Raw genomic sequence first — 23,860 nt, 5'->3', positions numbered from 1 at the left:
GACAGGTCACTTCACAAAAAAGGAGAAGGATGTCAGAGCACCTTCTTGCTAAGTTAATGGAGGTCTTTTACTAAGATGGGCAGGTGAAAAAAAATCTGTCAGCTATTAACTACAGTAGCTTGGATGGGAACTGCAAAGAGTAGGTGAGTGAGATAGAAAAGAGGTTGCTGGAGGAGGGAATGAAACTGGAAAAAAACATCTATTAGACAAGCATCTTCTATGTTCATCTAACAAGGAGTTTGGTGAATAGGAAAATAAACTAGAAACCATAATGCATCATCAAGATCGAGGCTTAATTAGTATGAGAGAAAACTGACAGACTTACTTATATGGCTGTAACATATATGGGTATATAACCTGTGTGAGGATACCTATAAGGAAAAAAAGGAAAGGCGTATTGCCTTCTAAAACTGAGAAAGCACAAGCACACTCTGAGGTCCAGAATGTGCAGAGCGTCAAACCTCATGAAAAACCACAGGTAGTGATTAACGGCAAAAGAACCCAGGCTCCACCACGACGGGGAAATACCACAAACTACCAAGCAGGAAGATGAGTCTGACTTTTCAAAACAATTAGTGAGATAAGCTGAAGTGTCTGCATGAAAATGTTGGTGCAAATGGATTAATTATGCACATTCTTTGGAGAAAAGAAAACAGCAGATCACACCTTTCCAGACACTTCATGGAATGCACTGGTGAGATTTTTTTTCTTTTATTTGGAAAGTAAAGAGAAGACCAAATGGGCATTTTTTCTAGACTGGGCTCTAGCCTGTATGGACAGACGGAGTGGGTAAGAGTGCTACACGGACAGTGACGTTGTTGAGTGAAGTCTCTGGGAGAGTCTACAGGAAAAAAAAAAAAAAAAAAAAGAGACATAACCATTCTTTGAAGAAATTACAATAAAATCATCATTAAATTATGAGCTCCTTACTGCTATCAAGTGGGGAAAAAAAAAAAAAAAGCCCAAAGAAAACAGAAGGATATCAGAAAAGAAGATGATAATTATTAAAATAGTACAAACATGAAGGAGCAAAATTATTATGTTCAAAGCACAAAACTAATGAGGGATACCAAGAGTAACAAGAAGCCACTCTGTTAGTACATTAGGTAGATGAAGGAAAATGTGGATCTGTAAATCAATGGAGAGGAAGATCAACTGACAGATGATGTGAGTAGGCTGAAGTGCTTAACACCTTTTTTTGTGTCACCTTTCATTCAAAATTTCCAGTGGAGAGACATGGATAATTTGCTTAATACTCATGAAGAGGGATATATTCTTACTGCAGAAGAACAAACAGATTAGACTACTTAACTAAGTTAGGTATTTTTCAAGTCATTTGGGCCTGATGAATTTCATCCCAGTATCCTTAAAGAGCTGTCTGAAACGGTTTTGGAGACATTGTGAAAGACAAGAAAAGTTTGGAAGAATAAATATAGTACCTACCATGAAAACTGAGAGAAAAAACGAGAAAAGAAAGGACAAAGGAATTATTGACCAGTCAACTTAAGCTTAATTCCCAGAAAAAAAAAATCTTGAACAATCAATGAAAACACCAAACTGAAAAAGATGAGTAGTAATCAACATTGATTTAAGAATGAATCATGTCAAAACAACCTAATTTCCTTCCAGAACAGGATAAGAAGCCCTGTAGAAAGCAGCAAGTGTCATTCACGTATCTTAACTTTATTTTAGCCTTTGGCAGTTTTATATAACATTCTTATAAGCAAGCTTGGAGCAAGGCAAGCATAGTCAGATGCAGATAACACAGATAGTCACAGATACAAAACTTCTTAGATAAGACAATCCACACAGTAATTACCAAAATACAAGACTACAACAACTGGGTTGCTGCCCTGAGTTTTGTTCTATGTAACTTTCTCATTAACAACCTAGATGATGGAATAGAAAACATGTTTATTGAGCTTGCAGACCACATGAACCTGGAAATGCACTGAGTGACTGAATAAAATTCAAAATGACCTTGGCAATAATAGGAATGGTCTAGAGGCACTGGATGAGATTCAATGGGAGTATGGATAAAGTACTGTGCTTGGGCAGAAATAATTAACGACATAGATACAAGATGAGGTATAACTGAGAAGGTAGTTTTTCAGAAAGGGATCTAGAGTTATTGTGAATTATAAGCTTGATATAAGTTTGCAGTATCTTGGTGAAACAAGGGAACAATCATAATTTGGAGCTTTCTATAAGCAGGCATGCAGCCCTGAGGACACGGGAAGTGATCTTTCAGCTCTACTCAGTTTTGGGAAGTTTCAAGAGCAAACTGTCCAGCTATGGACAGAGTTTTTCAAGAAACAGATGAAGAACATCCAGAAAAGTGCATGAATGATCATAAATGCAGATACCATACACAGAATGGAATTACTCCCAGAAATGACTCCATTACCCAGATTACCAGTACATAAAAAGCTGTTGCAAACGGAACAGGAATCACTGTCAAAGAAGTAAGTGAAGTAAACTGTAGTAAAGAAGATTCAGGTTAGGCAACAGGAAAATCTTTCTAAGGGTAAGAATAATGAGGTACTAGAATAGATCACTTGAAGTGGGACTCATAACTTAAGAGTCTGGACAAATACTTGTCAGGAATAACAAAACATACAGTCTATCCTCTTTTGGACAGGGAAGAGGACTTTGAGTGTTCCTTACACCTTTTTTTTTTTTTTTTTTTTTTTTTTTTTTGAGGGTTCTAGAATAGAACTGGCAAGGACTAAAGGAAAATCTTCCCCCCAAAAAAGCCACGTATGAAGGACAAGAGTTACGAAGCATTACAAATGTATCATTATCTTAAGAAGACAAAATTTCATTACAGAAAGGGTTTGTCTTCATGCTTGGATTTCAGTAAGATATGTACTTGAATAAATAATCTAGGACAGAAGTAGTGGTGTCCCTAACGATCCTTCAGGACAGCCCCATTATAGCATGCCTGTCAATCCATTAGGCTTCAGGAAGTGCTACATGATTACAAATAAATCCATTGTGTCCTGAGATTATCAAAAACAGTACCTGCTAGGCCTTTCAGCTGGTCTGATTCTAGCACCAAGTCATGGCAAAATGGCGGCAGTAAATTTAACAATTTATTGTCATCTGCTTACTGTCAGAGAAAGAAAAAGGAACAATAGGGAGCACAACAAAAGAAGTAACGATAGAGTGCTGAAAATAATTGTACCCAGGGCACAGTATTAAAGCATGATTTTGTTAATAATGCGTTGATCAAGACTGGACTATTATATTAAGAAGGAAGAGCTGACAATCCAATAAGGAGTGGGCCTCAACTATATTTAGTTTTAATATTTTCAAGCTTTTCAAAAAGCAAACAAGTTTCATGTGGTACCAACGCACTGGCAACATCTCCCAGTTCTGTGATGAACCCCCAATGTGCACAGGTGGCAGCATACCTGTGTTGTTTCTTCTTGTCCTTCAAAGCAGATCTCTCTCCATTCCCTCACCTCCCCACCTTTCTAACACCGATTCTACTTAAAGCACATTCACACAATGCACTTTCCATGCCCTTCTATCACAGCCCACCCCATGGCACTGCCTTCTGCTTCATCCCTCTCTCTGATCTCCTCTCTGCCACAGAACCAGGGCCCAACACTATCCTCTCACCCCTCCATCCCACTCCCTGCTCACCTGGTCAGTAAGAATCCCCACATGGGCAGGGCTGGGAGCTGCTAGGTATCTGAGCGGTTCATGTAGTTTGCAATTTTTCTTGAATAAGTCATGCAGGCATAGATAAAAAGGCCTAGGCCTATTTACGTCAGTGGCAGAACTGTTTGGGGAATGGGAGCAAGACTAACTTCCAACATTTTCCAAACAAATTGAACCATTACCCAAACTTACTCAAACACTGCTTGTACATTCTGACTCTTTCCAAATGCACTACTTGTAAATACAGGCATAAGTGTATGAGTTAGCACATACATAAACATATATAAACTATTTTCTATATTTCTGTGATGAATGCAGCCAATGTGGAGCCACTGGAATTCTGCTGATGACTGAAGACATATGACCACTAGTGAAAATAAATGAAATACCAAGAATTTATACTACAGTGACTGCTGCTTCTAACTCCATCTAGTTGCTCAGCGCTGTCTGCCTTTACATTACCTGAAACTTCACATTTCCAAAACTTCCGAAAAGTTAAGCCATTCCTTTCATGTGTGAAACAACCTGTAGATCGCATGATACCTGCTGCAAAGTGACACTGAGATCAAGAGCTTATTAAAAAAAATAAAAAAGGAAAAATTTGTATATAGCTGGTAGGAATATCCCTTACAACATCAAACAGAACTCTAATCGAGTAGAAAACCTGTACCTACTTTGTTCAAAGACTTGGCCAATTATCCCATGGCAGAGTAAGGCAGGAACTTCCTCCATCACCAGTTTTTACCATACTTATTCATTGGAAGGCCTTCAGAAGTTTCTGACACTTTCAGAAGCAGAAGTGATAGAATATGTGCACAACTTACTTAGTTTCTTCAACAGCTCCTGTCTTCCTATAGATAACTGTATGTTTTACTTTCATGAAAATACTATTTGCTACAATTATACAACTTTTTAAATAAAGTTTTTGGTAGAAACGTGACACCATTTATCTGGAATTTCTAAGCTCACCTTAACCCACAAGTCCGCTGGCTAACAATTTCAGAACTGGTAGCTAAATTTGCTCTTCTAAATCCACGTTACTAAAAGTTCTGAGCATCCAGCACACTCAGCAGGGGCTTCTGGGCATTGAGCACTTTGGAAAACGTAGCCGCTTATTTAGAAGCATAAATACGGAATTGGGCAAGTGAGATGCAATAATCAGTTCTTTAGAACTTCCATCTTGACAGTTTCAGAATATATGTGTTCTCTGTCTCTGTATCATATGAAAAAAAAAAAAAAAAAAGAAAAAAAACAAGATCAGCTAGCACACTTGAATAAACACACCCAATTTGAGGCTAGCAGATGATTACTTTCAATAAAGCCTTCAAGCTCATCACTTACCACTTACTTTCTCTGCTGGCCTGGTAGAGGTAGAACCTCCAGATATTTTTAAAATCCCTCCATTTGCAGAGGTTTTCGCTGTACAAATGATTGAAGAAATCTAATGTTGTTTAGCATGGAGATCCTATCAGCTAGCTCACAGTTTGTCAATTATAAACTTTAATTAACAGCATTTTAACCTTATATGTGCACTTAGGAATAAAGTCAAATTAAATGAATGTAATACAAGTAAGGCTGGCAAACATACTTTAAAACATTCTTCAGGGCACAATCTGAACATACGCTTATGAGCTCCTATTTTCACACTGTGCATAGGCCTCTTTAAGAGAAAATGAGTTTCTCCCAAGATGGCTTGCCACTACTATGCTCCCAAGATATTCTGTTCTACCTTTACAACCAGACAAAAAATGCAGATCCCTCTTTCTCACCTTTGAGCTAACCTTACACCAGAGTAGCCACACGTCAGTAAGGCAGCTAGTTGGAAAAGGGAAACAGAACTTGTGAATACACTTGTTTTTCTTTTAGTAATTCTAGAAGTCACTGTAAGTATATGGTACCTCTACCTTGGTATGTTTTGTTCCCAAGTACTGGGGCATAGGTGTGTACAAAGTGACTCTAACAGAAAGCCATCCTCATTAGCTGTGGATCCTCCAACAACTGCACCGTAAAACCATGGTGTCCAAGGACAGGCAGGGCAACTGATACTCTGACAAGAACAGCGCAATAATTAGCAGTATAATATTTTCCACAGAGCAAAGGAGATATTGCAATTTGTTTTGTTCTGGATCCCCAATATCAAATGAATTGCTTGGGACAGCTTATCTGTCTCTAATGCCAAGTCTGCATGGAGGTGCTGAGAAAGTTAAGGCAAATCAACTGACGTCTGACTTCAATATGCACACATTTAATTGTCTCGAAGCTGTCAGTAGATGCTGTAATTCAACAGCAAAGCTCCCTGTAGCTCCTTATTCAGTTAAGCTACAGTGGCCTAAGACTAATTTACTCCTGAATTAAAGCAGTCCCCTAAAGATTCCACGCAAGTCATTTTTGTGTACTGACTTCATGCATTTAGCCAATTTGCCTCAGCTCTTCCTGAGTTTCTCTTAAGGAGTTTTCAGTCTATAGCTGAAGGCAGCTCAGCTACTACAACTCCTATATTTAGAGCATTAAGATTTCTTTTTCCATCTAGGACACAGAAAAACTAGAGGAAGTCCTTAGCTTAGCTGCTTCCTGCTCCGAGCTTAAAATTTATTGGTATTGGAGTTTATCATTCCTACTCTCACTCTTTAACTTTGTGGAAGCCAGTTTTGGGAACTGGTATGTTAATATAAAGGAAACAAGCAGAAACAAGCAACGAAAAAATTGCAAGAGGACACTAATCTGAAAGTGGGATTTGAACTGTCAGATCATCTTCTTTAGAAACTTCAAATTATGTCAAAGCTGTATCTACTGACACTGGTTTTTGCTTACCAGGATTTGGTAATTGCAGCCATATCTCTATGTTCTACCAATTCTCATTGCAATCACTGTTGTAGTACCTCTGCATGTTCTGGAAATGAATCATATTCCATTAATTCAATATTAATTCAATTCAATGCTAATCCTAAACTGGGATTAACGTTAGAATCATAGAGTCCTATATTTTTCAAAAGACGTTAATAAAATCACCTATGGAAAGGAGCTACGATTTTTAGAGCAAATGAGTTGCTTCCTTACAGCTCTAGCTTAGAAGATCATTTTATTTAAGTCAAAATTTAAAGCACTTCTCAAACTATATAAGCACTTAGGTGAAGTAAAGGCTTCCGTGTTTCATCCAGGCTCATTAAAAATTACCTGGACACTGGCAGCAGTTGGGTAATACTTCATTACGGCCTTAATGCAAGGAAGTTCAGGTTTCAGAGATGCTTTGAGTGCACTCGCACAGACACACTTAAGCGCACACATATGCAGATGATATATCCCAAGGTACCTTAGAAAATTAAAGTTCCTGTATTACGTTCCTTGATTGAGCTATCTGAATGACGAACTAGAGTTAGAGGCCCTACTGTATAGCAGCTGGCTGCACGGAGTGTGTAGAGGAATAAACAAATACACAAACTGCCTGATGCTTCCTTTCCCCAAAATAAATTCATTCATTATAAATGAACTGTCAGATCATCTTCTTCGGAGACTTCAAGTCATGTCAAAGTCGTATCTCCTGACGCTGGTTTTTGTTCATCACGATTTGGAAACTGCAATCATACCACCACGTTCCACCATTTCTCATCACAAACACTGTTGTGGTACCTCAGCAGCTTCTGGAAATGAATCATATTCCATGAATTCAAACACAGATCTAATATCTCTAAACACCAGCCAAGCCAGGCACCACCAAAATAAAGAAGTGGGTAGCATGCAGTGAGGAGTGTGGACTTTTTTAACATGCTTTTTAAATTGTAGATGGTTTTAAAACAGAATATATAATCTCTCAATATCAATTAAAAAAAAATATCTCAATGCCCAAACTATCAGGCAAGAACTTTTTAATATTTTTGTATTTTTTATTACTCAAAATAAAAACAATAATAAATATGCAAATGAAAGCAAAGCCCTCTGGACAATACTTTCCCTGATTTGCTGGAGGGAAGGACCCCTAGTGTCCATCTGGATGCTAGCCAGCCTGGGGTCTGGTGACTACACAGTATCCGGGATGAAAGAACATCTTAGCTTGTAAAATATTTCCTGCAAACACTTTCCTCTCTCCCTTATTTGTATGCCGACTGATTAAAAATAATAAAAAAAAAAATAAATGTATACGGTTGGCTTTCTTAAACTAATTATTTCAAAATATTATCAAGGTATCATGTGATCATCTGGACTCTGAGGATTCATCATTACTGATGAACGGGAATGTGCCTTGGCACAATAGTTTCAGTGGTTGATTATGCATTGCAGACACCTATAGATAAACATCTCTATTTGTAAAAAATGAGCACTGTCTCTGAGAGCAGCTTCTGATGAGGCTTTAAAAGCAGCATCAAAAAAATGTAATGCTAGAAGGATGAGGGTGCCCAGCGCTGTCACATTGCTTTCTAAGAGGGAAAAAAAAATAAAAATCTGCACCGTTCCTTATGATCAGGGTTTTACCCATTTATTTGGCTAATCATTCAAATGGCTAAACAGACCTCTAATTTGAAAATAAAAACCGATTGATGCAATCACAAACAAGTTCTGAAATTGTGATTTATAAAAAAAAGAGGGGAAATCGTGTTCTAAGCCAAAACACACACACAGTTACCTTTTTCTAATCACAGCATTCATTTCTCCTCATTATGATCTCACAAGCACATTAAAATCTTATTAACATTAATTACTTCTGAGCGTCTATGCATGAGCAGCGACAGGCTTGCGTGCGCGCGCGTGTGTGTGTATGTGTGTGTGTCTCTGGATCATATCTACATTTATATACCTTGCTGCACTTTGCTTATAAAACATGTGAAAATATTGCTGCTAACACCAATTAGCTAATTTCACACACACAGATAGTAAGCTGCTGTCTCGCTGCACAGCTTATTATAGACCAGCAGACAGATGGACAGACAAACAGACGCAAAAAGCATCACGGCTCCTCCTAAATGCAAGAGCTGAAATGCCTGGCACCCCCAGGAGTGCGAGTTTTATCCTCGTAAGTCTGAGGGAACAAAATGACAAAAATAATTAAAAAAAAAATAATAAAAAAATACAAGACAGCCAAATATCCCATTTTCTACACAGATGGGTTCAATGATGAAGTGATAGAGACAAAGAAAAAACTGGCAGGCAGACAAGCAGCAGGCGCACAGAGAGATAGACGGAGACAGATAAACAAAGCAACAGAGAAAAGAGATGAAAGCGTATTAATATATGTGATTTGGGGCTAAGCAATATAAACTTTAGCCCACCAATAAGGTAAGGAAAGCAATGGCAGAAAGAAATGAGAGTCACAATAGGTCCAACTTCGCAAGCAAAATAAAATCCTGACTCTCTACAAAACTATTTATGGATTCTATTTATACCGAGAACACTACACACGGCGCTGCCACTGATGATATTCAGCTCCACCACAAACTCCAGAATAAACACAGGCACCCCAGCAGTTGCTGCTGGAGAACCGCACCTTCCCCTGCTTTCCCACCCTTTGTTCCCGCTCCAGCTCAGCTTCACCTCTCCCCTGCTCCTAAATCCTGCCCTCCTGAACACTTCGTTCTGCCAGGAGTTATGATACAAACAACACATCGGCATCGCTCGTCGTGTCACAGCGACGTTTCTCCATTGCCCGGGGATTACCCTCTCTACTACAACTCCTTCAGTCATTTGCACGACGCCAGCGGACGCTCGCTTCTTCTCCACGACGTTTTCCTCCCTGCCCAGATACCCACCTCTGCTCATCCTCCGCTACCCAGAAAGCTAACTGCAACCCGGGGCTGGAATTAAAACTTCCACTGGCATTGGCTGAACACGAGGTTCAGAAGTAGCCCAAATTTGCCTTTTAGCACTTCCCTCCTTTGTTTCACTTCTGTATTCTTCCCCTGATGACGTGATCAGGCAGAACACTATACAGGGGGAAAGGATTAAAGCTTCACAAGACAGGTCTGCGGAGAAATTTCCAGATGGCATGAAACGCTACCTTACTGGGAAAATTTCTGAAATGAGCACGTTTTCATTTCTCGTGGTGACACAAGTGTTTGGATTTTCTGCTCACTCCTCCTGGATCAAGAGAAGGTAAATGTGGCAACAATCGCTGTCTTATCCCAAGCCTTTTTCACCCAAAGCTTTCTGAGCACTCGGCAAAATGCTCGTTAAGCTTGAAGGCATGAAGAAGTTACTCACTCCATTTTAGAGCTAGGGAATGGAGGAGCAGAGAGGTGAAACTGAAGTACCCAGATCCGTGAGATGGTCTGCAGCAGATCCAAAAAGTGCTTTTAGTTACATTTTCCACATCTTCTCTTTTTACACGTACCCTACCTAAGGCCATTATAAACAGTACCTGAACCATAATAATAATAATAATAATAATAATAATAATAATAATAATAATAATAATAATAATAGTTTTTGAGGATTGTACTCAGGAAGCTTGACCTTTGTTGTGTTTACACACCATTCATCTTGCTCATGACCTACTCCTAATGATGCTCATCCAGGAGGATGCGCTCCCTCACAAGCACAGCACTACCAGGGATGCAGTCAAACAACTGTGGGACACATCAGATGCACCTCAGCCAACCAAATTAGTTAGTTCTGGTGCATTCAAAGTAAACCCAATGATTCCAGGAAGCTTTGGAGCTCCTGAGCATGGACGTTACACCTGTATCACACATAAGGGTAAACTTGGTGTGTGCAGAGCAAATCGGGTCATGTGGCAGAGAAGGAGCCACGGCGTATGGCCCCTTCTGCCACAAGGAGCAGGTACATGACCTGCTCAGGCAGAAAATAAGCAAGCAAATTGAACACCCCTGCATTTGCTCGGCTTACTGTGCTGCTTTTGTTAAATACACAGATGTTGAGAGTGAAGACAGAGAAGAGCAAAAGCTCTGTAAACGAAGCAATGAGCAAAAAAGATTTGAAGTCTTACAGTTTTAGGCATATGGCAAAGTGGACTGTTGCCAGCTTATTTCCTAAGAAATAGAGCACGGGCCTTTAAAATTCCTCTTGAATCATGTAGAATTGCATCTTTCCTGGTGTGTCTCCACAGAAGTACTTGGAGAACAACTCTGAGTAGGCAAGGTGTCTCACCCATTCTGGCTGATGCTGGTTCAGTTAGAAATTCAGCTTACGAATCCAGGCTTCCCAGACAGCCAAGAGAAATTCCCCACTAGGCTTTCTTCAGCCTCCCCATTGATGCTCTCACCTTGCTCTTGGCATGTTTGAAACTCTGGAAAACAATAGGGCCAAGGAGAACTTCTCCCTAAACACATTGGTTAATCCTACTATAACAGGAGGAAGGGCCACAAAAAGATGAGTTCAAATAAAAGAAAGGAGAAAAAAAATAAAAAGGTTAAGAAATACGTATCCACAGGGCTTGCTGAATGAATGCTTACATAGCTGTTGACTCTCTAATCCTGCTTTCCCCCAAACCCCATGTAGATATATATGGTTCACTGCACCCTGAAGGAAAAATGGAGTGCTACGTAAAGCGCTCCTTTGGAGTTCGGAAGACTCCGCGTGCCTTAATTACATGCAGCAAAAGTTGTACCTCTGCAAATTAAAAAAACAAAAAGCAGAAGCTCATTTCTGTAAGCAAATGTATAACAGTGGAAATGCTTAACAAGAAAAAAAAAAAAAAAAGAAAAAAAAAGTTGCCAGTTTTTATTACCACAATAGCATGCAGAAGCAAGTGTGTAACCTGCAGAATTTCCCACGTTTAGCATGTAAACAGGATGTAAGCGTTCTAAAAAGTAGGAGTATTCAAATGCAACTGTCTTGAGGAACATCTCTCGTAGGACCAGTGCTTACCAGCAGAGGCAAACAAATCTCAGCGACCATTCAGTCTGTGAAACGGGTCATTATGCATAAATGAAAGGATAACAGGGAAAGATCTCCAGTGAGAGAAAACAAACAGTGAACAAACAAGGCATTTATTGGCTTTCCTGTACAAAGCAGCTTGATCTGCCTCTCTTGGGTGGGAGTTCTCCCTGCAAACCTGGTCCCTTCATCTCCGGTATGAACCTTATTGTACTGTGTCTACCAAAAGTTACAGCAGGCTGAGACAATATGAGAGCACTTAAGAGGTGCACTTGGCATCCAGACCAGCCTTGAGATCCAAAGCTCTTTGTGTCCTTCTGGAGGTTAATAAGATGAGATTTTACTGACTCCATCCTGGCTTTTACAAGCTTCTTGAGGATTACTGAAATTGGAGGTTGCATATGAAAAAGACGGTTCACCCGTTTCCTAGAAGGGATGTTCATCCACTTTGCCCTTCGAGTCCTGAAATGTGAGACACGCCTGAGGAGTGTTCTTTGTTATTGTGTCTCACAAATATATCCAGCGATGGTGAGTCCATATGTCTCTGATAAAGAAAAAAACCTTACTGTGCATTCCAGCCTTTTCTTTTGTAAACATACTAAACTAGACGAATTTGGCTCTCAAAGGAGAAAGTATTAATTGTGCTGGCTAATAAAACTTTCTGTTGTTCTCCTTCCAATCTGGTCTTCTAAGCATCAACAGACATTAAAACTGGCTTTTGGGAAGTGGGAACGTATCAGAAAGTAGCACGAAACCAAAACTTGCTTGCAAGTTTTCAGGAATTGAGATTTGAATCTCATTCCCGAGTAACAAAAAAGTTAAATGCACCTACTCACTGCACAGCTTTCAAGCTGAACGTACAAATAGCTCAGTTCCTCCTACTGTTCATTTTCTGACAGATGCCTCAGCAGTAATACATCTGTGCTCTGCCCAAATCCAGTACTCGCAGGCTCCCATTATTACTTGCATATGTTTGTTTCCACTGACAGTTTAAACAGACAAGTAACAATCCTCTTTAAATATGTGTCCAAAGAACCCTTAGGGGCTATTTTCTCCTCTACATATTGCAACTCCCACTGAGCAGCTACGCAGACAAGCAGTTGCACACACAAGAAGCCCAGAACAACGTAACCACTTGTAGGTACTTTTATATTCGTGTGGGATACTGAGCTTCAGGCTTCTTTTGATGACTGTTTCAAGAAGCAAGCAACACCACTGTTTATTTCAGCCAAGTGTAATCTTCCCCTATGATTATTATTGTACAAAAAGAGGCAAGAGACTGGTCCAGGTTTTGAACTTGTCTTTCTTGGACACAATGGACTCAAATCTAAGGCTGGACCTCACTGGGAGATACCCAGCTGTGGGAAAGCCAATTGGAAAAAAAAAGTTACTTGTTGCTTACCAGCCTGTGAAGTTACATTAACTGGGTTAAGAGAGCAATTATAAATAATAATAATAAAATAAGCAAGCAAAATTTTAAAAAGGATTTTTAAAAAATCTGCTATTAAAAATAAGACTTTGTTGAGAAGTGGACATGTTAGATGTATTTGGCCTCAATTTTGAGCTATGGTAGGGTCTACCTATAGTAGGGTCTTTTTATATCGCTCTGAAAGTAGAATAAGATTGTAATGGGAAAAAAAAAAAAAAAAAAAAAAAAGAAAAAGAAAAAGAAAAAAGCTTTAACAGTTTTTAATATGGCCAGGAACCATTTAAGCTTCCGTTGTCCATGGAACATGGTCTTGACTTTTCCAGGTCCCATCTGCTTGTACAATACACTGAGGAAGGAAGAAAGAAAGGCATCACTTCCTCTTTCTCTCTGTGCCTCGATTGTTCCTGATTTAAAAAATGGAAATCATAATGTTGATTCAGCTACTGGAGTTAAGCAAAACTGACTATTTTCATTAAACTCAACAAGATATTTAAGTAAGTTTTTTTCAGAAAGGCGAAGTGCTATTTATTCGTATCAGCAGCTATCTCTGGCTAAACTGTCCTGGAATCTTTTGTGAGCGTTCCCTTCTCCGGCTGAACTCAGCTGATAACTGCGCTCTGTTTTGAAGTACTTGTGTCACTCCTTTATCTAAAAAGCCTAGCAGAGACTTAGAACGGGCACTTCTCTTTTGTGGGTAATGAGAACAAAGCAAAACAAAACAAAACAAAACAAAAAAAATCACGGCAAGGTCTCAGGATTAAGGCTTTGCAGAAGATCAACCAAAAAAAAAAAAAAAAAAAAAGGAAGAAAAAAAAAGGAAAAAAAGCATCTATTGGATGTTAAATTCTTTGCAGGCTTTGCCTGGATATGATGAGAATAATCACCAACACCTCCTGAAAGCAAGCCTTTTCATCAAACCTCCAAAGCTCAGATTTCAAGGAGAGATCTGGTAGGAATCTTATTAATACACCTATGCACGCTGCCACAAGGGAAACAGTATCTAACACAGCAAAAATGAGGTCAAATTCAGCAGCACTGTCCTAGAGAAAACTGTCTCCTGGTCACAAATCACTTGTGGAGTACCATGTATCATCTTTACTGCTTCAGATGTACGCCAGCTGCAGCCACTAGGCTAGAAATACAAAGCTAAATTCAGCTCTCAGTTCAATGTTGATTCTTTTAAATTTCATGGAATTACGACACTTTTATATAAATGTAACTTAGGGCAAAACACGACCTACAAACTTTTTAGCAGATACACAGACATTCAGAAACTTGACGTGGAACTTCTTATCCCATGAGCACAGTCCTCTGATGATTATTGTATGATGATTATTCCAGCTCGCTGCTCACAAGGGAAAAGGGAAGGGCTGTGGCCTCATCCCACCTCACTCTGGCCCTATTCGAACCAAGTCCTGCTGCTACAATTTTCTCCCTCTCCTGCCAGTGGGACCAAGTTAGCCCCTCTTTTTGCATGAAGTTCAGACTTTTTGTCCTCATTTTCTTTGAACAGCTCTGCCCCCTGCCTGCGTCTCAGCTTTTATTTCTTCTAGCTGCTCACATTCTTCCCAAACCTCCCTCCTAAATGCTCCATTTGTATCCTTCTCCCACATCGAAGCCAATGTTCCATAGTAACATTACTCAACCAGATTTTAATAACTCTTTAAAACAGCCTACAGACAACTAAACCATGCTCGTGAACAACCAGCCTTAACCAGGAAACTCCAGAAAAGTTGTTCCTATCTCATCTCCTTTTTGCTAAAGCAAACCCAGTAGAGTAAAGAAAGAGATGGCAATGCACTTTCAGGGTAATAAGGCAAAAAAAAAAAAATGGGAGAGAAAGACTCTTACAGCAATAAAATTAGCTAATATAGCTATGGCTAATGCTCTCCCAACTGCTCTCAGGAACTGATAAACCTCATTTGCCCTATCTTGAAGACGAGCAACTGAGACACTGAGAAATGTAGTGACTTGTTGAAAATTACACAAGAAACTAGAAAAAAACTAAGGCTCCTGCTTCCAAAATCAGTGAGTTATCCTTTCTGGTACCTATGTACTTGCATACGTCACTCTAGCTACTATACTTCAATCTCACTACAACTTCTGAGACCACAGCATGGCTTTAAGCTGACTAAAATATTTAAGAACTTTGTACAGAGGTTAAAAAAAAGTATCTAAGAGGCATCATGAAAAGCTCTGAATGGGATCCTGTCTCCTGTAAAAAGGGACTCGGAGATTTGCAGGGAAAAAAAAGAAAAAAAAAAAAAAGGTAAATTCCAGAATTCAGAAATGCCTTGCACCAGGGAAGAAGACTGAGCTTTCTCTTGCCCAGCACAAAGTACAAAACAGCCAAATGTACTGCAAGAGTACAACTGGCTTTTAACCTCATTCAGGAGCAGCTGCTTTCACAGCAGTGAAATGTTTCAGGCTGAGCTTGACTGACTTAGTGGATAAATGGTTTGAAGTTGATATAGCTCAGAAAGAATCAACTCATTTAGGAAACATCAGTACCTTAAAAACATTCTTCTTCTATTCAATCAGAGCAAGTTTTGAAGCTTTCAAAACTTGGCCATGGCTTGGAGAGGAAAATGTAAGCAGTATTTTTATGAAATGCTGGAAATTACAAAACACTGCTTGGACTTCAAATGGTTCACCCATGAGTCAGCAGAGGCTGGGCCTTCACTGAAAACTTGCATTGGTCCTAACTATTTTATTAGTTTAGCGCTAGCAAAAGGTGCCAGATTGGTAGCCCCAGGCGCTGCATTCTCTATTTATCCCCAAAGCAGGTACAGCAGGAGGGCAAGCCATCTCCGTACCAACCCCTGCTACGATTCCTCATGTCAGGGGACTTGGTGACAGGAGGGTGATCTGGTCTTGGCGCTGCTCTGCTTTCCTGATGTCTCTGCTGTGGCTGCCCGCACGAGGGCCAATTCCCTATGTTGTGTTTCAGGAGGAGGGGTTCCTAAACCGCTGGGCCTACGAAAGGGAAATAATGGAGAATCATCCTACGAGCATCCTAGGAGACATGTTGAGAAAGAAGAACCAGGGATTATTTTCTTTGTATTATATTCCAGCTGTCTCAAAATGAACGAATACTGGGGAGAGCAATGAGGCCAGAGAGAGTCAATGTACTGAGTACAAATGAGATTTATATGTGGCTTGAGTCACTCCAGCCAATTAGCTACCCACCAGGCTGTTTGGTTTATTGTCCCTACTGGGTAAAGATTTAATAAGCAGTCACCTAGATGAGAAGCATGAGACTTGCAGAAAGGAAACTTTTCACTACTCTACACTGAAAACTTGAGCCCAGTCCTGCAACAGCTCTGCAGAGCCGATTCCCACTTCCCACTGATCTGTGGATGGCTGCAAGATGAGGCGCTTTATTGTGACAGTCCACAAGGTGGAAAATATGGGAAATACAGGACAATCTTTCATTGTATAATTACCATGTCAGAAATCTTCCGCACATTCCAAATATTCTAAGAGAGTTAATAAAGCTTTCTTCATTTTTTAATCCAACACTCAGACTTATCCAGAACTTTGACATTTTCCATAGTACGAAAGTACAAAAGGCTGGATTTTAAAAGCAGATCTACTGGGGAAATGCGCTGTGTAGGGAACATATTAAACAATCCCGCCTATGTTTGGAAAAGAAATACAGATGCATCACAACGAGGAAGAATGTTCAAGAGCATCCCGAAAAAACAGCAGCTATTCGAGCCAAAGGACAGGATGAAGTGGGCACAGCAGTATAAAGCTGACAAGCAGATTTAACTGACAGGGACAGAAAGAATTGGAGGCAGCCAAAGCCTTAGCTACACTAGGGCTTCTTCAGATCCTACGTGCACTCTAACTGAAGCTAAAAGCACCAACGAGAACGTTTCTAAAACTCCTTCAGATGGGAAGAATCCTAAAAGCAGCAGCAGCAAAATGGAAAATGCAAACTTTGGGAAATGATAGAAAAATGAATGCCTATCGAATATAAGTAAGACTGGAAACAAAGCAAAAAAAAAGGCTAAATTAGTGGAACGGGCATTTCTTGACCTTACTTAGCAGTTGTGCCTGGTATACAAGGCTTTAGCATACTTTGTAAGAAGGCTTCTTGTCCTGTTAATGCTGCTCATTGCAACACAGCTCAGAGCCATTCATTTAAATGCAATTTTTTGTAAGGCACTGTCCCAGCGGGTGTGGCCCGGTCTCCTGGGAATAGCATTTGTTAGTTTTAGAGAACCAGCAGAGGGAGCACATTAGCAATTAAACATGGTTTCGCATGTGTTTGTGCCTAAACAATGAGTTTGGGGGGCTTTCTGTTTGTTTGTTTTTATTTTTATTGTCAGCATTCCTCCCTGTCACTAACGCCAATGACTCACACAGCTATCAGATTGCTAGGGGTTGAGGAGCCAAAGCCACAGAGAATAACAGGCTCCACATCCACCCCGCATAACACGTTAGCGGACAGAGGCTTTTACCTAGGTGTCTTTCTTCCCTCTCCCACATATCAGCCTCCACCTTACCTGTTCCCGACCACCTGCCCCTGAAATCTTGTGCTGCCACAAAACCACTACTCCCAAACTCCTGCACTGGGACCGCTAACTTTCAAGCCAGAAAGAATGGCATACGGATCCCTAGGGAGGGAAGAGAAATCAATAATTAACTTTCAGTCAGCTGAAAGGACAACTCTGAAGTCCGTAAGGTAACTTTCCCAGTCCTACGTCAATAGCCACAAGGGGCGGATCATACTTTCAGCTGCTGATGGTTTTAGAAGCAAGGTATTAAAAAGCCCGTCTTATAGTGGGGAAAAAAAAAAAAAAAGTCAGTAATTTCCACACTGTGTTTACCCCAGGATCAACTGGCACACCACACTTGCCTGCATTTTTAGCTCTACCACAATCCCAAGATAAATCTACTACGGCAGCATAACATTAAGAGGTCATCTCCAGACGTAGCTTACAGAATGGCAGCACTACTGACCTGCAAAAGATGTCCCAAAGCTGCTCTGCAGAGGGGGACATGCACTACCCAGTCGGGTTTCCTTGCCCCTTCACCACAGTTATCAACTCCTGATAATCCAAATTTATGTGATCACTGATTTGATACTAGCTCAAATATTGAGGAAGAACATACTGGCATTAGTTTGCCTTTTGTAGTGTCATTTATACTTGTACAAAGCAGACAGAAAATGTTAGCTAGGGGTCTGTGTTTGCTTACTTCACCAAAGCACAAGGAAAGGTATACATGTATGAGACAGGGCACTGATGAATAAAGTCCTGAAGATGCTGCCAGTGCCTGAATTCAGTGGCACTGGCTTCTTCTACAACACCTTTTTTAATACGAGGTGTTGAGGAGCAGCAGAGCAAGGGCAGCACAGGCCGTGGCGCTAACCCCGGGCCTGGCGGGTAGGATATGTGTGGTGGGGAGAGACCCCTCTTTGGCACCACAATCTTTCGGTCTTTGTGCTTGCACAGACCATGGCCTTTCTTCCCGTGGTGCCACCTAGCGCCAGCTCCGTCAGCGGCTCTCTTTTCCCTACGGTGAGCATCTGCCCCGCAGGCCTCAGGCTGGCACCCTAGGCGCCCACCTCACCCAAGCCAAACCCCAAGGCTAACATCAGGCTAACCCATCAGGCTAACAGCATATTTGTTCCTACAGACGGCTCTATCTGACTGGCCCCGTTTCCCACTGCTGTATTTTAACTGTTTCGAGATGTAGGGGCTGCTGTGTGTGAGGCAGAAGAACTTGGGCCCTCCTCACACACCTTTGGGGTGCGCAGCGGCCCTCTGGCAGTGGCATGGGGCTTGCCTCCCTACAAACAACCTACCTGCCCCAGGGGGAGTGCTTTTACGAGACCCCTTCCCAAACCCAACGTCCACCAAAGCCAGGCAGGCAAAATGCCTCCGTGGGACACGAAGAAACTGAAGGACTGAGCAAAAAGAAAAAAAAAAAAAAGCATGAAAACGTCAAGTGCATAGGCGGTAAACATCCAGCAATGCCAGTTTCCTATTAAAAGAGGATTGGATCAGTGCTGCTAGAACTAAATATTAACTTTTGAGATAAATAATAACCAGGAATATAGGTGACGCTGTCAAAGCCAAAACCATCCCGGACAAAAGCCTTTGCCTTTATTCACTCCTCACTGAAATGTGGATAAATCAGTAAAAATCTGCTGAAGTTAAAGCTGTGTAGGTATTACAACAGCCCCTCCGAGTTTGGAGCACAGTTAAACACTACTCTTTTACCACGAGAAACTAGGATCATTGGAACGGATAGATTATTAAAAATCCAATTTATTTTTCCCAGTTGATATGGTTTGTTTACTTTCTGAATCTTCTTGGGCCAAACTAACGCAATCAATGAAGTCAGTTTCACTTTGATTTGCCATCCTTTTCTCTCTGTAGCACGGTTTGAACTGCCGACCTTACAGAGGGAACAAGTTATTGTTTAAAAACAACTATTTCCAGTACATTGTTTCATTAAAAAAAAAATCTTTAAAGCATATATAAGGGGCTCGAGTTTTCTAAAAGTTTTGCTTTTTAAAAAAAAAAAAAAAAAAGTAACTTGAAGTTAAATTTCAGTATTTAATTCTCCATTAACATTTACAAATCTCTTTCAGTAGGAGCTCTTTACCATACAGACCACACTGTAAAACAGTCCTATAAAATGAGACAGGAGTGAAACCAACTAAAATCTATAAGGCCACAGCATGCCATCAATTTCTAAACAGAACTCCTATTCAAATCGTTCTGCTTAAAACCTCATATGGCCTGCAAAAATGAACAGGGTTTTCTTGAAATGATTTAAATAACAATTTATCTAAGACTGTAATCTCTCTTGTATGGGATTTGTAAGCCATCCCACAGAATTCTCTAGCAGGGGACACTGTTCCCTATTTACATCAAAGTTTTATATAAATAATAATACTTTATTTTATTTTTTTTTTGAGATTTTCTGCAGCTGTTCTCCCTTATGAATAAGCTGGGCCTATGAAGAAAACGTGAAAATAGGAAAACTGTGAGTAATATTTATAATAATGATATATCCAACTCAGGAAATTGCTACAACTGTCTTTATCAAAATAAACAAGATTGGTATTTTTTCCTCCTGTAAGAGAAGAGCAAAATCCTCTACTATTAAAATTAATCTGGCGTGGTATTTGTTTGGTATTTGGATTTGATTGTCTTATACCCCATTTTTGGTCCCGTTTAAAAAAAACAACAACAACAACCACCCAAACCAAAAACCACACGCACACAAAACCCAACTGCGTTGCTTTTCGTCTCGCAGGAGTGGAAGAGGCACATGCACACGCCATTCAGTCCAAAATTACTCTAGCTACAGGGCATGGCAAAGCATGAAATAACTGCTCCGGAGCACTTCCTCGTGTGGGTGTGTTAGATAACTGTCTGCTCCAGCACTAAAATAAAGTGTGCTGAGACCCAGACGACACCGGGGAGCTCCGCTCTGGACCACCGAGTGGGTTGGGGGCATCTGAGCCCCCAGACCCCGAAGCAGACTGGGCACCTGGTGCCCCTTCAAACTCCGCTGCGCCCCCTGGCCGAGGGGCTTTTGGCTCGCTGGGTTCCACCCACAGCATCATGCACTGGATTTAAGTTTACTTAGGCATACTTCACCCTTTGCTGTCATATCCAGATTGCAAAAGCACTTTGTGCAGTCAGGAAGGGCTAAGACTTATTAATTTTTTTATTATTATTTTATAGAATATACTTAGGTTTCAAAGAAATTGAAATGCCTCTGATGGGAAAGTTTTCACGATTAAAAAGAGACCTTACTGCGTCACGAAAAATGTTTCTCCCACTCCGACTCTCCTTTCTATGCTCACATTTTTCTTCCCTGGGGTCTTCACGAAAGGAAGAGATACACCACAGTCATTTTTAAAGTTTTCCTCAAACCTAAAGGTGAGGCTGGGCTTAGGCACAGCGTGCGCGCGGGACTCCCAAGGACGGGTCTGCCAGCCTCCCTGCCGGAGGAAAGCCGGGCTGCTGAAGGACACGGACCTGCCCTGGCTCGGGACAGAGCGCCAGGTGCCCGACAGCATGCACACCCCTCCAGGGGGGCTGCTGCTGCAATCCTGCTGTGGGCTCAGCACCAGTCCGGGCACCGGGAGCTTCGTCCACCGTCAGGGCCCCCGCGCGCCTGGCGGGACTTGTGCATCCCCTCCGGGCCCAGGTCTGAGTGTCAGAGCTGGAGGTGGAAGCTAGAGGAGGAGAGGCAGCACCTTGCTGCAGGAACAGGTCATTTGGAGCCCTGAGCACTGCTCGAGCCTACCGGCAAAATGCTGGCTTAGAAGCCTGAGTAAAAAGAAGGAAGGGGGAAAAAAAAAAAGAGAGAGAGAGAGAAAAGAAAAAAGCGAGAAAAAAGCAATGAATGTCATTCCCTAGCTAAGAGATGAGCCACCAATTCTTGGCACAGCGCTCTGTAAAACCTTGAAAAGTTTCACTCGGTTTCTGGAATAAAGCTTCTAATAAAATGGAGCAAGTAGTTTCTGCAGTTGTCGTGCCAGTGAATAGATCTGCTGCTTTGGATTTCAATTAACTTAGTTTGTTCAGCGAGGAGGCACTTCGGTTGAAACCGGGGAGCTGCAAGTTAAAGGACAGCTAAGAAAAAAAAAAGCAAAACAACAGGAAAAAAAAAAAAAAAAGCCGAACCTGTTGGCAGCAAAAGTTCTCGCTGGCTGTAACATAATGAATTTTATTAAAACATTTCAAAGGATCTGAAGGTTTGGGAGAATCTACCAGGCAGTCCCAGGTGGGTTAGGAATAAAGCATTATGGACTTCTTTGTGCTGAGAGGAAGGCCTAATGCATTTTTTTAAGAAGTCCGTCCCTTGCTATTAAATAAATAACCTTCTATTAAAAAAGGTGATTGTTATTGCTGAGAGATCTCCACTGATCAGCGTCCATTTTCTATAATTACTTAGGATTCTCCAGAACATTTTATGTAACTCACTTCCACTGACTGTCTCTTTTCTTTTCGCTTTTTTTTTTTTGTGTGTGTGTGTTTTGTTTTGTTACCAGCAGAGTAACAGTTTTACTCTCCAACAGAAATGACAGGAGCTCAGATAAAAAGACCTTTTGAAATGGATCGATTTAAGCAGCCTTTAGAACCCACGATAAATCTGGGCTCCAAAAAACTCGACAATGCTAGATGGGCTACGAAACGCATCGCCAATCCCTCCCCAGGAAAAATAAAAAAAGTAAAAGGAAGAAAAAAAAAAAAAAGGAAAAGAAAAGATTAATTCGGAGAAGAGCTTCGATGTTGGAAATTACAAATAAGCAGCGTGTTTGTGGAAGGGAAAATGGTAAATAAATAGTTACTATTTCAGGACAAAATGGCTCGATAGATTTCATAATTTGCCACCACTGTAAAAAATATCTATTCCCTTCCCTCCCCCCCCCCCTTCCCCGCCAATACAGACGGAAACGCGAGCATAACCATGCAGAAAGTGGGAGGGTGGGGGGCAGCCAAGGATACGAACTCCCTCTTAGAAAGTTTGAATTCTTATTAACCCAGTGATGCCTCCAGAACGTGACGTTCGATCAGCAACACAAGAAAGTTGCACTATACGTCTCCTTTCTCCCCGGGAAAGGAAACTGGAAAAATACTAATAATGAAAAAATAGATGTTAAAAATACCCAAGAGGGAAAAAAAAAATAATAATATAAAGTGCACGTACGATAACCCAAATTAACCCCCTCCGCCCCCGCACCAAAACAGACAAACAACGAGATCTCCGGCTAAAAATCCCGTCGGAAGGAGTGGAACCTGCTTTCTCTTTTCTGCTGTTATTATTGGATGTATGGTTAGGCATGGACTTTAAACTTATAGCGTATAGATAGGCACAAAACAAAGGACGAGAGTCACCGTTAGCCCCGGCATTACAGCCGGGAGTCGTCGGCAAATAGTAATAAAAGCCCGTTTAGCAGTAAATAAGGAGGGCATGATATATGGACGGACAGATGGAACTGCATAAACAGAAAAAGAAAAAGGCAGAGGGACCCGCAAACAGGCGGAGAGGGCTGTTTTACAAGAGTGAAAGATATTGATTTACTTGGAACTAGTGTTGGAAAACAAACGTATTTGTTTCCTTCGCGATTGCGGGGGGGGGGGGAGGAAGAAGAAAAAAAAAAAAAAGTGATTAAAGTGAATCATAAGGGGGCACACCCTGCAATAAGTCCATGGGGGGGGGGGGTGGGGGGGGGAATATATATATATTTAGAGAGGGTAAGGCCTTCTGTAGATGTTCCCAATTTGCAGCGAGCGGCTAGTGCTGCCAAACTTACACCTCCAAATTAAAACCCGGGGTGGTGGAGGGGTGAGAGAGGGAGGGAGGGAGGGGGGGGGGGGTAGGCTGGCTGGCCGGGTTCGTGGGGGAGCGGAGGCTTGGTGTCGTGCGTGTGTGCGTGCGTGTGTGTGTACCCCCCCCCAAAAAAAAAAAAAAAAAAAAAAAAGGCAAAAAAGCCAAAAAGCTCGCTTCCTTCCCAAAGTTGGCCGGCCTACCTTGTTCCCCCGTCCTCCGCTCGCCTCCTCATAGCCGCTGCCTCCCCGGGAGCGCGCAGCGTGCGCGGCTACCGCCTGCCTGCCTCCCTAAGGGGTCCATTTTCCTGCTCGGGGCGGTGTGTGTACACCACACGCGCTGCAACCTACCTTCCGCACCGCGCCGCGGCGACGGGAGAGGGAGAGCGAGAGCGAGGGAGCGGGCGGCGGCGGCGGAGGAGGCAGGGGAGGCAAAGGGGGGAGCCGAGACAAAGCCCTCCCTCCCTCCCTCCGCCCGGGCTGCCTCCCCTCCTTCCCCGCCGCTCCGCAACAGGTCGCGCCCCGGCCGGCACCGACGGGGGGGACCGGGATGGATGGAGCGAGGGATGGAGGGATGGAGGGGGGGGATGCTACACGCCCCCGGAGTGGGGACAGCCTGAGGGGAGCC

General features: G+C 41.7%; 1 long non-coding RNA gene across 1 annotated transcript in view; it reads right to left on the bottom strand.

Annotated features, from left to right (window-relative positions):
• LOC116485459 overlaps positions 1 to 23,559 on the bottom strand; it is a 138,571-nt gene extending 115,012 nt beyond the window's left edge. The window contains exon 1 of the long non-coding RNA XR_004252873.1: positions 23,437 to 23,559. This is a non-coding gene — a long non-coding RNA (uncharacterized LOC116485459). The remainder of the gene's footprint in view (positions 1 to 23,436) is intronic.
• Positions 23,560 to 23,860: the final 301 nt, after the last annotated feature.

This window comes from Aythya fuligula, chromosome 1 (assembly GCF_009819795.1).
Source record: "Aythya fuligula isolate bAytFul2 chromosome 1, bAytFul2.pri, whole genome shotgun sequence".
NCBI classification, from domain to species: domain Eukaryota; kingdom Metazoa; phylum Chordata; class Aves; order Anseriformes; family Anatidae; genus Aythya; species Aythya fuligula.
This window is presented reverse-complemented; position numbering and strand designations above follow the sequence as displayed.